This window comes from Theropithecus gelada, chromosome 7b (genome assembly GCF_003255815.1).
Source record: "Theropithecus gelada isolate Dixy chromosome 7b, Tgel_1.0, whole genome shotgun sequence".
Classification (NCBI taxonomy): domain Eukaryota; kingdom Metazoa; phylum Chordata; class Mammalia; order Primates; family Cercopithecidae; genus Theropithecus; species Theropithecus gelada.
Window position 1 is genome coordinate 108,367,922 of NC_037675.1, and position 14,827 is coordinate 108,382,748.

General features: G+C 39.9%; 1 gene segment (V, D, J or C); it reads right to left on the reverse strand.

Annotated features, from left to right (window-relative positions):
* LOC112628818 overlaps nucleotides 1-14,827 on the reverse strand; it is a 1,133,279-nt gene that overhangs the window by 1,100,286 nt on the left and 18,166 nt on the right.

Sequence of the window (14,827 nt, forward strand, 5' to 3'; positions counted from 1 at the left end):
GCCTTTGTGTCTCTGCTTCTGCTATTTGCACATAGGGCCTGTCTGCAATGAATTTAAATGCTCAGTCACCACTGGTGAGTGAACAGGGCTCATATGCTACATGCATGTTTGTTCAGTGTGCATGTGTCAGCACCACCTCCGTGAACATCAGTAGCCCCTCCTGTAACCTGTGGATTATGTCTGTTTAACCAACACGTTCAGCATAAAGCTTCTGCCCAACCCCTTCTGGGAGTGTCAGTCTCTCATCTTTACCCAAACTATGCTTTCCAGCCTGTGGGATGGCTGTAACCCTTGATAAAAATATAGTCTCAGTTTCCTAATCTGTAGATTGTGGTATTTTTAAATATTTAACACAACTGAAGATTAAATTCAGAACTTCATCTAATTATTAGACTACTTTAGTAAAGTATGACAAACTGTGGATATCCTATAAGGATTTTTATATGCCCAATAAGGACCAGTGACATTTTGAAGCAGGAAGCTGACCTGAGACCTTCAGAATAAACTGATGACTGTGGATAATGAAAAGGCCTCCCCAGGACATTTATTCAGCACCCATGCCTGTCTCATTCTTTCTTCTCTTTCTTTTTATCATATGCTTATCATGATAAAAATTTTAATTTTCTTTAGATCTGTTTGCTTTTCACACATAGTGGACCCTTATCTCTCTTTTTCACTCATTTTCTTTTTTTTTTTTTTTATTATACTTTAAGTTCTAGGGTACATGTACACAACATGCAGGTTTGTTACGTATATATATATGGGCCATGTTGGTGTGCTGCACCCATTAACTCATCATTTACATTAGGTATATCTCCTAATGCTATCCCTACCCCCTACCCCCTTCCCACAACAGGACCCAGTGTGTGATGCTCCCCTTCCTGTGTCCAAGTGATCTCATTGTTCAATTCCCACCTACGAGTGAGAATATGCGGTATTTGGTTTTCTGTTCTTGCGATAGTTTGCTGACAATGACGATTTCCAGCTGCATCCATGTCCCTACAAAGGACACAAACTCATCCTTTTTAATGGCTGCATAGTATTCCATGGTGTATATGTGCCACATTTTCTTAATCCAGTCTGTCCTTGATGCACATTTGGGTTGATTCCAAGTCTTTGCTATTATGAATAGTGCCGCAATAAACATACATGTGCATGTGTCTTTATAGAAGCATGATTTATAATCCTTTTGGTATATCCCCAGTAATGGGATGACTGCGTCAAATGGTATTTCTAGTTCTAGATCCTTGAGGAATCGCCACACTGTTTTCCACAATGGTTGAACTAGTTTACAATCCCACCAACAGTGTAAAAGTGTTCCTATTTCTCCACATCCTCTCCAGCACCTGTTGTTTCCTGACTTTTTAATGGTTGCCATTCCAACTGGTGTGAGATGGTATCTCATTGTCGTTTTGATTTGCATTTCTCTGATGGCCAGTGATGATGAGCATTTTTTCATGTGTCTGTTGGTTGTATGAATGTCCTCTTTTGAGAAGTGTCTATTCATATCCTTTGCCCACTTTTGAATAGGGTTGTTTGTTTTTTTCTTGTAAATTTCTTTGAGTTCTTTATAGGTTCTGGATGAGAGCCCTTTGTCAGATGAGTAGATTGCAAAAATTTTCTCCCATTCTGTAGGTTGCCTGTTCACTCTGATGGTAGTTTCTTTTGCTGTGCAGAAGCTCTTAAGTTTAATGAGATCCCATTTGTCAATTTTGGCTTTTGTTGCCATTGCTTTTGCTGTTTTAGAATTGAAGTCCTTGCCCATGCCTATGTCCTGAATGGTATTACCTAGGTTTTCTTCTAGGGTTTTTATGGTATTAGGTCTAACATTTAAGTCTCTAATCCATCTTGAATTAATTTTTGTATAAGGAGTAAGGAAAGGATCCAGTTTCAGCTTTCTACTTATGGCTAGCCAATTTTCCCAGCACCATTTATTAAATAGGGAATCCTTTCCCCATTTCTTGTTTTTGTCAGGTTTGTCAAAGACCAGATGGCTGTAGACGTGTGATATTATTTCTGCAGATTCTGTTCTGTTCCATTGGTCTATATCTCTGTTTTGGTACCAGTACCATACTGTTTTGGTTACTGTAGCCTTGTAGTATAGTTTGAAGTCAGGTAGTGTGATGCCTCCAGCTTTGTTCTTTTGGCTTAGGATTGTCTTGGCAATGAGGGCTCTTTTTTGGTTCCATATGAACTTTAAAGCCGTTTTTTCCAATTCTGTGAAGAAAGTCATTGTTAGCTTAATGGGGATGGCATTGAATCTATAAATGACCTTGGGCAGTATGGCCATTTTCACGATATTGATTCTTCCTATGCATGAGCATGGTATGTTCTTCCATTTGTTTGTGCCCTCTTTTATTTCACTGAGCAGTGGTTTGTAGTTCTCCTTGAAGAAGTCCTTTACATCCCTTGTAAGTTGGATTCCTAGGTATCTTATTCTCTTTGAAGCAATTGTGAATGGAAGTTCATTCATGATTTGGCTCTCTGTTTGTCTGTTACTGGTGTATAAGAATGCTTGTGATTTTTGCACATTAATTTTGTATCCTGAGACTTTGCTGATCTTGCTTATCAGCTTAAGGAGACTTTGGGCTGAGACGATGGGGTTTTCTAAATATACAATCATGTCATCTGCAAAGAGGGACAATTTGACTTCTTCTTTATCTAATGAATACCCTTGATTTCTTTCTCTTGCCTGATTGCCCTAGCCAGAACTTCCAATGCTATGTTGAATAGGAGTGGTGAGAGAGGGCATCCCTGTCTTGTGCCAGTTTTGAAAAGAAATGCTTCCAGTTTTTGCCCATTCAGTATGATATTGGTGGTGGGTTTGTCATAAATAGCTCTTATTATTTTGAGACATGTTCCATCAATACCGAATTTATCGAGAGCTTTTAGCAAGAAGTTCTGTTGAATTTTGTCAAAGACCTTTTCTGCATCTATTGAGATAATCATGTGGTTTTTGTCTTTGGTTCTGTACATATGCTGGATTACATTTATTGATTTGCCTATGTTGAACCAGCCTTGCATCCCAGGGATGAACCCCACTTGATCATGGTGGATAAGCTTTTTGATGTGCTGCTGGATTCGGTTTGCCAGTATTTTATTGAGGATTTTTGCATTCATGTTCATCAGGGATATTGGTCTAAAATTCTCTTTTTTTGTTGTGTCTCTGTCAGGCTTTGGTATAAGTATGATGTTGGCCTTGTAAAATGAGTTAGGGAGGATTCCCTCTTCTTCTATTGATTGGAGTAGTTTCAGAAGAAATGGTACCAACTCCTCCTTGTACCTCTGGTAGAATTTGGCTGCTTTTTCACTCATTTTCTTAAGCTGCTATAGAGAATAAAGTGTCAGCCCCTACTTTTGGTGCCTCATTGCCGATGAATTAAGGTTTGCTCTTCTTCCCCCTTGTCCCCCACATACAGGAAATCTAGTAAGAAATCATGGAAGCTCCCTTATCTGATGCCAGTGTGAAGTTTAAATCACACAGACTCCTTCTCCTGAGTACAAATACACCGCCCCCAACAACCGACACCACCACCAAATCATTTTAAAGCCCTGATCCAGCCTCCTTTCCTGTTTCATTGAGGAAATTCCAATTTGGAATGTCTTGAGAGGCCTGTGCTGCTCTCAGCAGACAATAACAGTGTTGGTAAATATTACCATGATCACGAGTGTGGCACTATCAGACTTGACATCCACACTAATCATTGATGGGGTCTCTCTTCTTTTGCATGGGGTCACCTACAATTGGAACCGTGGGCTTGGAGCCCTGACAGTGACCACCACGCGGCCTTTCTTCTCTTGCACTGGATGCTAACTCCCTCTGCCCCAATGCCCAGCATGGACTTTATCCTGCCTGCTGCTCACTGGCACTTGGAGTTCTGTTGAGCTGAGCTGCAGTGTTGAGTTAAACACCGCACCTTTTCTAGATTTAGCTGATTAAATTTAGAAGCTTTGATAACTTATTGACATTGAGAAACAGGCATCAGTGACTGTGGGTGACTCTGCCTTTGGTGCATGTGAGAAAATTTTTCTCTTGTTCCAACAAATGTTTCTTCTTCAGAGACTTCACAGGAAGAACAGGATAAGGAATCCAGAGAAGTGCCCCAGAGAAAACTGTTTTATGGAGAGGAAGCCACAGGGCTGACAGGAAACCAGACCTTAACCCCCATCTGCACCTGCCCTGAGTCTGACTCTTGTGCTCAGTGGATCCTGAGCGCCCCCAGGTGGTCCTGTTCACCCTTCAGGGAGGCTTGTTTCTAGATTCACACTGACATTTATTCTAATTGTGTTCCCCAAAATGGAGAGAGAGTAAACCGTGAATCCATGCATCTCAGAGAACACAGAACAGCAGAGTAACACACCCTGTCCCCGACCCCAACCTCCTCCACCCACAATATTTAGCTAAATATTATTAAAACTGCTGAAAACCGATTATCGGTGGAGCAAGATGGCTGAATAGTAAAAGCTCCAGTCTCCAGCTCCCAGCGCCAGTGACACAGAAGACGGGTGATTTCTGCATTTTCAACTGAGGAACGCAGCTCATCTCCAGAAACGGATCAAAGCTGAACAGAGAATGACTTTGACGAGTTGAGAGAAGAAGGCTTCAGTCCATCAAACTTCTCAGAGCTAAAGGAGGAATTACGTACCCAGGGCAAAGAAACTAAAAATCTTGAAAAAAGTTGGGTGAATGGATAACTAGAATAATCAATGCAGAGAAGGCCATAAACGAACTGACAGAGATAAAAACCATGACACGAGAAATACGTGACAAATGCACAGGCTTCAGTAACCGACTCCATCAACTGGAAGAAAGAGTATCAGCGATTGAGGATCAAATGAATGAAATGAAGTGAGAAGAGAAGTCTAAAGAAAAAAGAGGAAAAAGAAATGAACAAAGCCTTCAAGAAGTACGAGATTATGTGAAAAGACCAAATCGACATCTGATTGGGGTGCCTGAAAGTGAGGGGGAAAATGGAACCACGTTGGAAAACACTCTTCAGGATATCATCCAGGAGAAATTCCCCAACCTAGTAAGGCAGGCCAACATTCAAATTCAGGAAATACAGAGAATGCCACAAAGATACTCCTTGAGAAGAGCAAATCCAAGACACATAATTGACAGATTCACCTAAATTGAAATGAAGGAAAAAATGTAAAGGGCAGCCAGAGAAAAAGGTCAGGTTACCCACAAAGGGAAGCCCGTCAGACTAACAGCAGATCTCTCGGCAGAAACTCTCCAAGCCAGAAGAGAGTGGGGGCCAATATTCAACATTCTTAAAGAAAGGAATTTTCAACCCAGAATTTCCTATCCAGCCAAACTAAGTTTCATAAGTGAAGGAGAAATAAAATCCTTTACAGATAAGCAAATGCTTAGAGATTTTGTCACCACCAGGCCTGTCCTACAAGAGATCCTGAAGGAAGCACTAAACATGGAAAGGAACAACCGGTACCAGCCATTGCAAAAACATGCCAAAATGTAAAGACCGTCGAGGCTAGGAAGAAACTGCATCAACGAATGAGCAAAATAACCAGCTAATATTATAATGATAGGGTCAAGTTCACACATAACAATATTAACCTTAAATGTAAATGGACTAAATGATCCAATTAAAAGACACAGACTGGCAAATTGGATAAAGAGTCAAGACCCATCAGTTTGCTCAGTTTGCTGTATTCAGGAGACCCATCTCACATGCAGAAACACACATAGGCTCAAAATAAAGAGATGGAGGAAGATCTACCAAGCAAATGGAGAATTAAAAAAGCAGGGTTTGCAATCCGTGTCTCTGATAAAAAAGATTTTAAACCATCAAAGATCAAAAGAGACAAAGAAGGCCACTAAATAATGGTAAAGGGATCAATTCAACAGGAAGAGCTAACTATCCTAAATATATATGCACCCAATACAGGAGCACCCAGATTCATAAAGCAAGTCCTTAGAGACTTACAAAGAGACTTAGACTCCCATACAATAATAATGGGAGACTTCAACACTCCACTGTCAACATTAGACAGATCAATGACACAGAAAGTTAACAAGGATATCCAGGAATTGACCTCATCTCTGCAGCAAGCAGACCTAATAGACATCTATAGAACTCTCCACCCCAAATCAACAGAATATACATTCTTCTCAGCACCACATAGCACTTATTCCAAAATTGACCACATAATTGGAAGTAAAGCACTCCTCAGCAAATGTACAAGAACAGAAATTATAACAAACTGTCTCTCAGACCACAGTGCAATCAAACTAGAACTCAGGACTAAGAAACTCAATCAAAACTGCTCAACTACATGGAAACTGAACAACCTGCTCCTGAATGACTACGGGGTACATAACGAAATGAAGGCAGAAATAAAGATGTTCTTTGAAACCAATGAGAACAAAGATACAACATACCAGAATCTCTGGGACACATTTAAAGCAGTGTGTAGAGGGAAATTTATAGCACTAAATGCCCACAAGAGAAAGCAGGAAAGATCTAAAATTGACACTCTAACATCACAATTAAAAGAACTAGAGAAGCAAGAGCAAATACATTCAAAAGCTAGCAGAAGGCAAGAAATAACTAAGATCAGAGCAGAACTGAAGGAGATAGAGACACAAAAAACCCTCCAAAAAATCAATGAATCCAGGAGTTGGTTTTTTGAAAAGATCAACAAAATTGATAGACCGCTAGCAAGACTAATAAAGAAGAAAAGAGAGAAGAATCAAATAGACGCAATAAAAAATGATAAAGGGGATATTACCACCGACCCCACAGAAATATAAACTACCATCAGAGAATACTATAAACACTTCTATGCAAATAAACTAGAAAATCTAGAAGAAATGGATAATTTCCTGGACACTTACACTCTTCAAAGACTAAACCAGGAAAAACGAATCCCTGAATAGACCAAAAGCAGGCTCTGAAATTGAGGCAATAATTAATAGCCTACCAACCAAAAAAAGTCCAGGACTAGATGGATTCACAGCTGAATTCTACCAGAGGTACAAGGAGGAGCTGGTACCATTCCTTCTGAAACTATTCCAAGCAATAGAAAAAGAAGGAATCCTCCCTAACTCATTTTATGAGGCCAACATCATCCTGATACCAAAGCCTGGCAGAGACACAACAAAAAAAAGAGAATTTTAGACCAATATCCCTGATGAACATCGATGCAAAAATCCTCAATAAAATACTGGCAAACCGGATTCAGCAACACATCAAAAAGCTTATCCACCATGATCAAGTGGGCTTCATCCCTGGGATGCAAGGCTGGTTCAACATTCGCAAATCAATAAACATAATCCAGCATATAAACAGAACCAAAGACAAGAACCACATGATTATCTCAATAGATGCAGAAAAGGCTTTTGACAAAATTCAACAGCCCTTCATGCTAAAAATGCTCAATAAATTTGGTACTGATGGAACGTACCTCAAAATAATAAGAGCTATTTATGACAAACCCACAGCCAATATCATACTGAATGGGCAAAAACGGGAAAAATTCCCTTTGAAAACTGGCACAAGACAGGGATGCCCTCTCTCACCACTCCTATTCAACATAGCATTGGAAGTTCTGGCTAGGGCAATCAGGCAAGAGAAAGAAATCAAGAGTATTCAGTTAGGAAAAGAAGAAGTCAAATTGTCCCTCTTTGCAGATGACATGATTGTATATTTAGAAAATCCCATTGTCTCAGCCCAAAATCTCCTTAAGCTGATAAGCAACATCACCAAAGTCTCAGGATACAAAATTAATGTGCAAAAATCACAAGCATGCATATACACCAGTAACAGACAAACAGAGAGCCAAATCATGAATGAACTTCCAATTCACAATTGCTTCAAAGAGAATAAAATACCTAGGAATCCAAATTACAAAGGATGTAAAGGACCTCTTCAAGGAGAACTACAAACCACTGCTCAGTGAAATAAAAGAGGACACAAACAAATGGAAGAACATACCATGCTCATGGATAGGAAGAATCAATATCGTGAAAATGGCCATATTGCCCAAGGTTATTTATAGATTCAATGCCATCCCCATCAAGCTACCAATGACTTTCTTCACAGAATTGGAAAAAACTGCTTTAAAGTTCATATGGAACCAAAAAAGAGCCCACATCTCCAAGACAATCCTAAGTCAAAGAACAAAGCTGGAGGCATCACACTACCTGACTTCAAACTATACTACAAGGCTACAGTAACCAAAACAGCATGGTACTGGTACCAAAACAGCGATATAGACCAATGGAACAGAACAGAGTCCTCAGAAATAACACAACACATCTACAGCCATCTGATCTTTGACAAACCTGACAAAAACAAGAAATTGGGAAAGGATTCCCTATTTAATAAATGGTGCTGGGAAAATTGGCTAGCCATAAGTAGAAAGTTGAAACTGGATCCTTTCCTTACTCCTTATACAAAAATTAATTCAAGATGGATTAGAGACTTAAATGTTAGACCTAATTCCATAAAAACTCTAGAGGAAAACCTAGGTAATACCATTCAGGACATAGGCATGGGCAAAGACTTCATGTCTAAAACACCAAAAGCAATGGCAGCAAAAGCCAAAATCGACAAATGGGATCTCATTAAACTAAAGAGCTTCTGCACAGCAAAAGAAACTACCATCAGAGTGAACAGGCAACCTACAGAATGGGAGAAAATTTTTGCAATCTACTCACCTGACAAAGGGCTAATATCCAGAACCTAAAAAGAACTCAAACAAATTTACAAGAAAAAAACAAACAGCCCCATCTAAAAGTGGGCAAAGGATATGAACAGACACTTCTCAAAAGAAGACATTCATACAGCCAACAGACACATGAAAAAATGCTCATCATCACTGGCCATCAGAAAAATGCAAATCAAAACCACAATGAGATACCATCTCACACCAGTTAAAATGGCGATCATTAAAAAGTCAGGAAACAACAGGTGCTGGAGAGGATGTGGAGAAATAGGAACACTTTTACACTGTTGGTGGGATTGTAAACTAGTTCAACCATTATGGAAAACAGTATGGCGATTCCTCAAGGATCTAGAACTAGATGTACCATATGACCCATCCATCCCATTACTGGGTATATACCCAAAGGATTATAAATCATGCTGCTATAAAGACACATGCACATGTATGTTTATTGCGGCACTATTCACAATAGCAAAGACTTGGAATCAACCCAAATGTCCATCAGTGACAGACTGGATTAAGAAAATGTGGCACATATACACCATGGAATACTATGCAGCCATAAAAAAGGATGAGTTTGTGTCCTTTGTAGGGACATGGATGTAGCTGGAAACCATCATTCTTAGCAAACTATCACAAGAACAGAAAACCAAACACCACATGTTCTCACTCATAGGTGGGAACTGAACAATGAGATCACTTGGACTCGGGAAGGGTAACATCACACACTGGGGCCTATCATGGGGAGGGTGGAGGGGGGAGGGATTGCTTTGGGAGTTATACGTGATGTAAATGACGAGTTGATGGGTTCTGACGAGTTGATGGGTGCAGCACACCAACATGGCACAAGTATACATATGTAACAAACCTGCACATTATGCACATGTACCCTAGAACGTAACGTATAATAAAAAAAAAAAAAAAGTCCAGGACCACATGGATTCACAGCTGAATTCTACCGGAGGTACAAGGAGGAGCTGGTACCATTCCTTCTGAAACTATTCCAATCAATAGAAAAGAGGGAATCCTCCCTAACTCATTTTATGAGGCCAAATCATGCTGATACCAAAGCCTGGCAGAGACACAACAAAAAAAGAGAATTTTAGACCAATATCCCTGATGAACATCGATGCAAAAATCCTCAATAAAATACTGGCAAACTGAATCCAGCAGCACATCAAAAAGCTTATCCACCATGATCAAGTGGGGTTCATCCCTGGGATGCAAGGCTGGTTCAACATACACAAATCAATAAATGTAATCCAGCATATGAACAAAACCAAAGACAAAAACCACATGATTATCTCAATAGATGCAGAAAAGGCCTTTGACAAAATTCAACAGACCTTCATGCTAAAAACTCTCAATAAATTCGGTATTGATGGAACGTATTTTAAAATAATAAGAGGTATTTATGACAAACCCACAGCCAATATCATACTGAATGGGCAAAAACTGGAAGCATGTCCTTTGAAAACTAGCACAAGACAGGGATGCCCTCTCTCTCCACTCCTATTCAACATAGCATTGGAAGTTCTGCCTAGGGCAATCACGCAAGAGAAAGAAATCAAGGGTATTCAGTTAGGAAAAGAAGAAGTCAAATTGTCCCTCTTTGCAGATGACATAATTGTATATTTAGAAAACCCCATGATCTCAGCCCAAAATCTCCTTAAGCTGATAAGCAACTTCAGCAAAGTCTCAGGATACAAAATTAATGTGCAAAAATCACAAGCATTCTTATACACCAGTAACAGACAAACAGAGAGCCAAATCATGAATGAACTTCCATTCACAATTGCTTCAAAGAGAATAAGATACCTAGGAATCCAACTTACAAGGCATGTAAAGGACTTCTTCAAGGAGAACTACAAACCACTGCTCAGTGAAATAAAAGAGGACACAAACAAATGGAAGAACGTACTATGCTCATGGATAGGAAGAATCAATATCGTGAAAATGGTCATATTGCCCAAGGTCATTTGTAGATTCAATGCCATCCCCATTAAGCTACCAATGACTTTCTTCACAGAATTGGAAAAAACGGCTTTAAAGTTCATATGGAACCAAAAAAGAGCCCTCATTGCCAAGACAATCCTAAGCCAAAAGAGCAAAGCTGGAGGCATCACACTACCTGACTTCAAACTATACTACAAGGCTACAGTAACCCAAACAGCATGGTACTGGTACCAAAACAGAGATATAGACCAATGGAACAGAACAGAATCTGCAGAAATAATATCACACATCTACAGACATCTGATCTTTGACAAACCTGACAAAAACAAGAAATTGGGAAAGGATTCCCTTTTTAACAAATGGTGCTGGGAAAATTGGCTAGCCATAAGTAGAAAGCTGAAACTGGATCCTTTCCTTACTCCTTATACAAAAATTAATTCAAGATGGATTAGAGACTTAAATGTTAGACCTAATATCATAAAAACCCTAGAAGAAAACCTAAGTAATACCATTCAGGACATAGGCATGGGCAAGGACTTCATGTCTAAAACAGCAAAAGCAATGGTAACAAAAGCCAAAACTGACAAATGGGATCTAATTAAATGAAAGAGCTTCTGCACAGCGAAAGAAACTACCATCAGAGTGAACAGGCAACCTACAGAATAGGAGAAAATTTTTGCAATCTACTCATCTGACAAAGGACTAATATCCAGAACCTACAAAGAACTCAAACAAATTTACAAGAAAAAAACAAACAACCCCATCTAAAAGTGGGCAAAGGATATGGACAGACACTTCTCAAAAGAAGACATGCATGCAGCCAACAGACACATGAAAAAATGCTCATCATCACTGGCCATCAGAGAAATGCAAATCAAAACCACAATGAGATACCATCTCACACCAGTTAAAATGGCGATCATTAAAAAGTCAGGAAACAACAGGTGCTGGAGAGGATGTGGAGAAATAGGAACACTTTTACACTGTTGGTGGGATTGTAAACTAGTTCAACCATTATGGAAAACAGTATGGCGATTCCTCAAGGATCTAGAACTAGAAGTACCATATGACCCATCCATCCCAGTACTGGGTATATACCCAAAGGATTATAAATCATGCTGCTATAAAGACACATGCACACGTATTTTCATTGTGGCACTATTCACAATAGCAAAGACTTGGAATCAGCCCAAATGTCCATCAGTGACAGACTGGATTAAGAAAATGTGGCACATATACTCCACGGAATACTATGCAGCCATAAAAAAGGATGAGTTTGTGTCCTTTGTAGGGACATGGATGCAGCTGGAAATCATCATTGTCAGCAAACTATCACAAGAACAGAAAACCAAACACCGTATGCACTCACTCATAGGTGGGAACTGAACAATGAGATCACTTGGACTCGGGAAGGGTAACATCACACACCAGGGGCCTATTATGAGGAGGGGGGAGGGGGGAGGGATAGCATTGGGAGTTATACGTGATGTAAATGACGAGTTGATGGGTGCTGATGAGTTGATGGGTGCAGCACACCAACATGGCACAAGTATACATATGTAACAAACCTGCACGTTGTGCACATGTACCCTAGTTCTTAAAGTATAATAATAAATAAATAAATAAATAATAAAACTGCTGAAAACCAAAGAGAAATAGAAATACACACAGGCAAGTGAAGGTGAGCAGAGGGGGGATTCCTTCCCAAAGAACAGAAAAGATGGCGACAGCATTCTTGTAGTTAAACCTTACAAGCAAGAGGAAAATTGATGGTATCTGTAAAGTGTTGGACGAAAAGTCAACTCATTATTTTATAACCCACGGATGTTCTCTAAAAAGTGAAAGAAAATTATATTTCTCTTTGACAGCATAAGGGACTCAATGAATCCATGTCCCCATGAGACCAGTGAAAATTATTTTGAAACTTTTGAAAAATTACAGGGTTTGGAAAGCCTCTAACAACATAAAGTAAGTGAAGAAATATTCAAGAAAATCTATAAAACTCAGTAAGTCCAATCATCGTATTTGATCTAAGATGCTCTTCCGTCCACATCCCAGCTCAGCATGACGTAAACTCCACTGCAGACAGATGCATCCAGGAAGACGGGACACCTTCTTCCAGCTCCCACCAGAGCAAACTCTTCCCCAGGGGCCAGGACATTGGCCCTCTGACCCTGCCCACAGCACGTGATGCTGAGGGTGAGTTCTGGACAAGGGCTACTGAGAACCAGAGATGCGCTTCTTCCATAGAGCTCCACTCATGGATGGAGGCTCTGCCCTGGGTCCAGTGCCGCTGGGAACATTGGGTCCCTGGTTTCTAGCTCTGTCCTACGGCAGAGGTTCCTCCCCACCAGAACTAGAGTACTGGGAACATCGGAAGCTTCTGCCCAACCCTCCACTTAGCGCTCATCTCCCACGCTGAGGTAGAAAAAAGCTCAACTTTGCCTCCACCTGCAGAATCTTGGTTATGTGCTCTGTCCCAGGGGAGAGGGAGAGATGGAATTCAGTCATAAAATATGATCCTTAATTTGGTCCTAAACATCCTAACTTCCATAACAACAGAATGTGGAAAAGTTCAAAACCTGCCAGTGCTCTCAAAAACAATGGAGGGTGTGGTGGAAGACCCTTGGAACGAGATGGGTGGATGCACGCGAGATGCAGACTAAACTGCAGGGCTGCTGGCTTGCAGGAGAGAACTGAGGAGGGGGAGAGCTGAAGGACATTCTCTTGTGGTTGGAACAAATGCTGGACACTGTTCAAAGGAGCTCATGTTTGTTTGCCTCAGTGTGTGAAGCAATTCAAACCTCAGAGCATGATTGAAAATAGTAGGATTTTCCATCTGCAAGTGGCGGAGCTCAACATCTGGGCCTGGTCAGGAAAGAGGCAGAGAAAGCTCAGCCCAAACCACTGACACCTGAAGATGACGGTGGTGCTGACAGCTGTGTCCCTTTGATCTTTGAGACTGATTTATCTCACTTAGCATCATGTCTGGGGTTCACCAGTAATGGTTTATGTTTCGGTCGCTTGTTATTTTTTTATTGCTGATGGTGTTCAATTGGTAGATGCTTCCTTGTTTCTTCACCTATTCAAATTTTGAGACATTTGTTATTTTTAGTTTCTGACACACACACCCCCACACACAATATCTTGAATATTTGAATAGAAGTTGTGTGTGAATATAAGATTGTATTTCTCTGAAGCAAATATTCAGGAGTGGGATCTTAGGGTCAGGTGTTAAGGGCGTGTTTGATTTTAGAGAAAACTAAAACTTATTTTCTTGAGTATCTGTTTGAGTTTGCATTCCCGTTAGCAATGATTTACACTCTAGCAACCTGGCATGCTCACCGGCATTGGTGTTATCTGTATTTCCTCTTCATTTCAGTCATTTAAAAAAGTGTGTACTGCTGTCTCATTGTGGACTTGATTTCAATTTCTCTAATGGAAAATCCTGTTGAGAGCCTGTTTATATGCTTCTGTGTCATCTGCACATCGTCTTTGATGAAATGTCTGTACAAACCCTTGTCTAATTTATCCATCGGTTGTTTCCTTTTTATTCACAGTTGAGTTCTGAGGGTTCTTATTATAATTACATTGGTGGTTATATGACTTGCAAACAGTTTCTCATCTGTAACCTGGCATTCATTTTCTTATAGTCACGTGAGTAGAAAAAGTTTTTAAATTTATTGAAGTCACCTAATATCAATTTCATTTGTTGATCTTATTTTACATTTTAATTTTAAGATCATTGGGCAACTCTTACTTATTGTATATTGTGCCCATTATGTCATGTCTCATCATGCTCCCACCTTGTGCCTTCCCATCCTTCTAAGTCTCCAATGTCCATAATTTCTCTCTACATGTCCTGTGTACACACTGTTTACCTCCCACTTGTAAGTAATAACCTGTGACATGTGACATTCTGTTTGTTAGGTAGTTCACTAATTATATTGTCCCCTAGTTTTATGCATCTTGCTGCAAAAGACACAGTTTCATTCCTTATTGTGGCTAGCTAGTATTGAATTGTGCATACATGCTGTATTCTTTTATAAAATCATCTGTTGGCGGACACTCTGTTTGACACATGTGCTATTGAGAATAGTTTTATGGTAAGCATAGAAGTGTGGGTATCTTTTTGAAATAACAGTTTATTTTCCTTTGGGTAGTTGCCCAGCATTGGGAT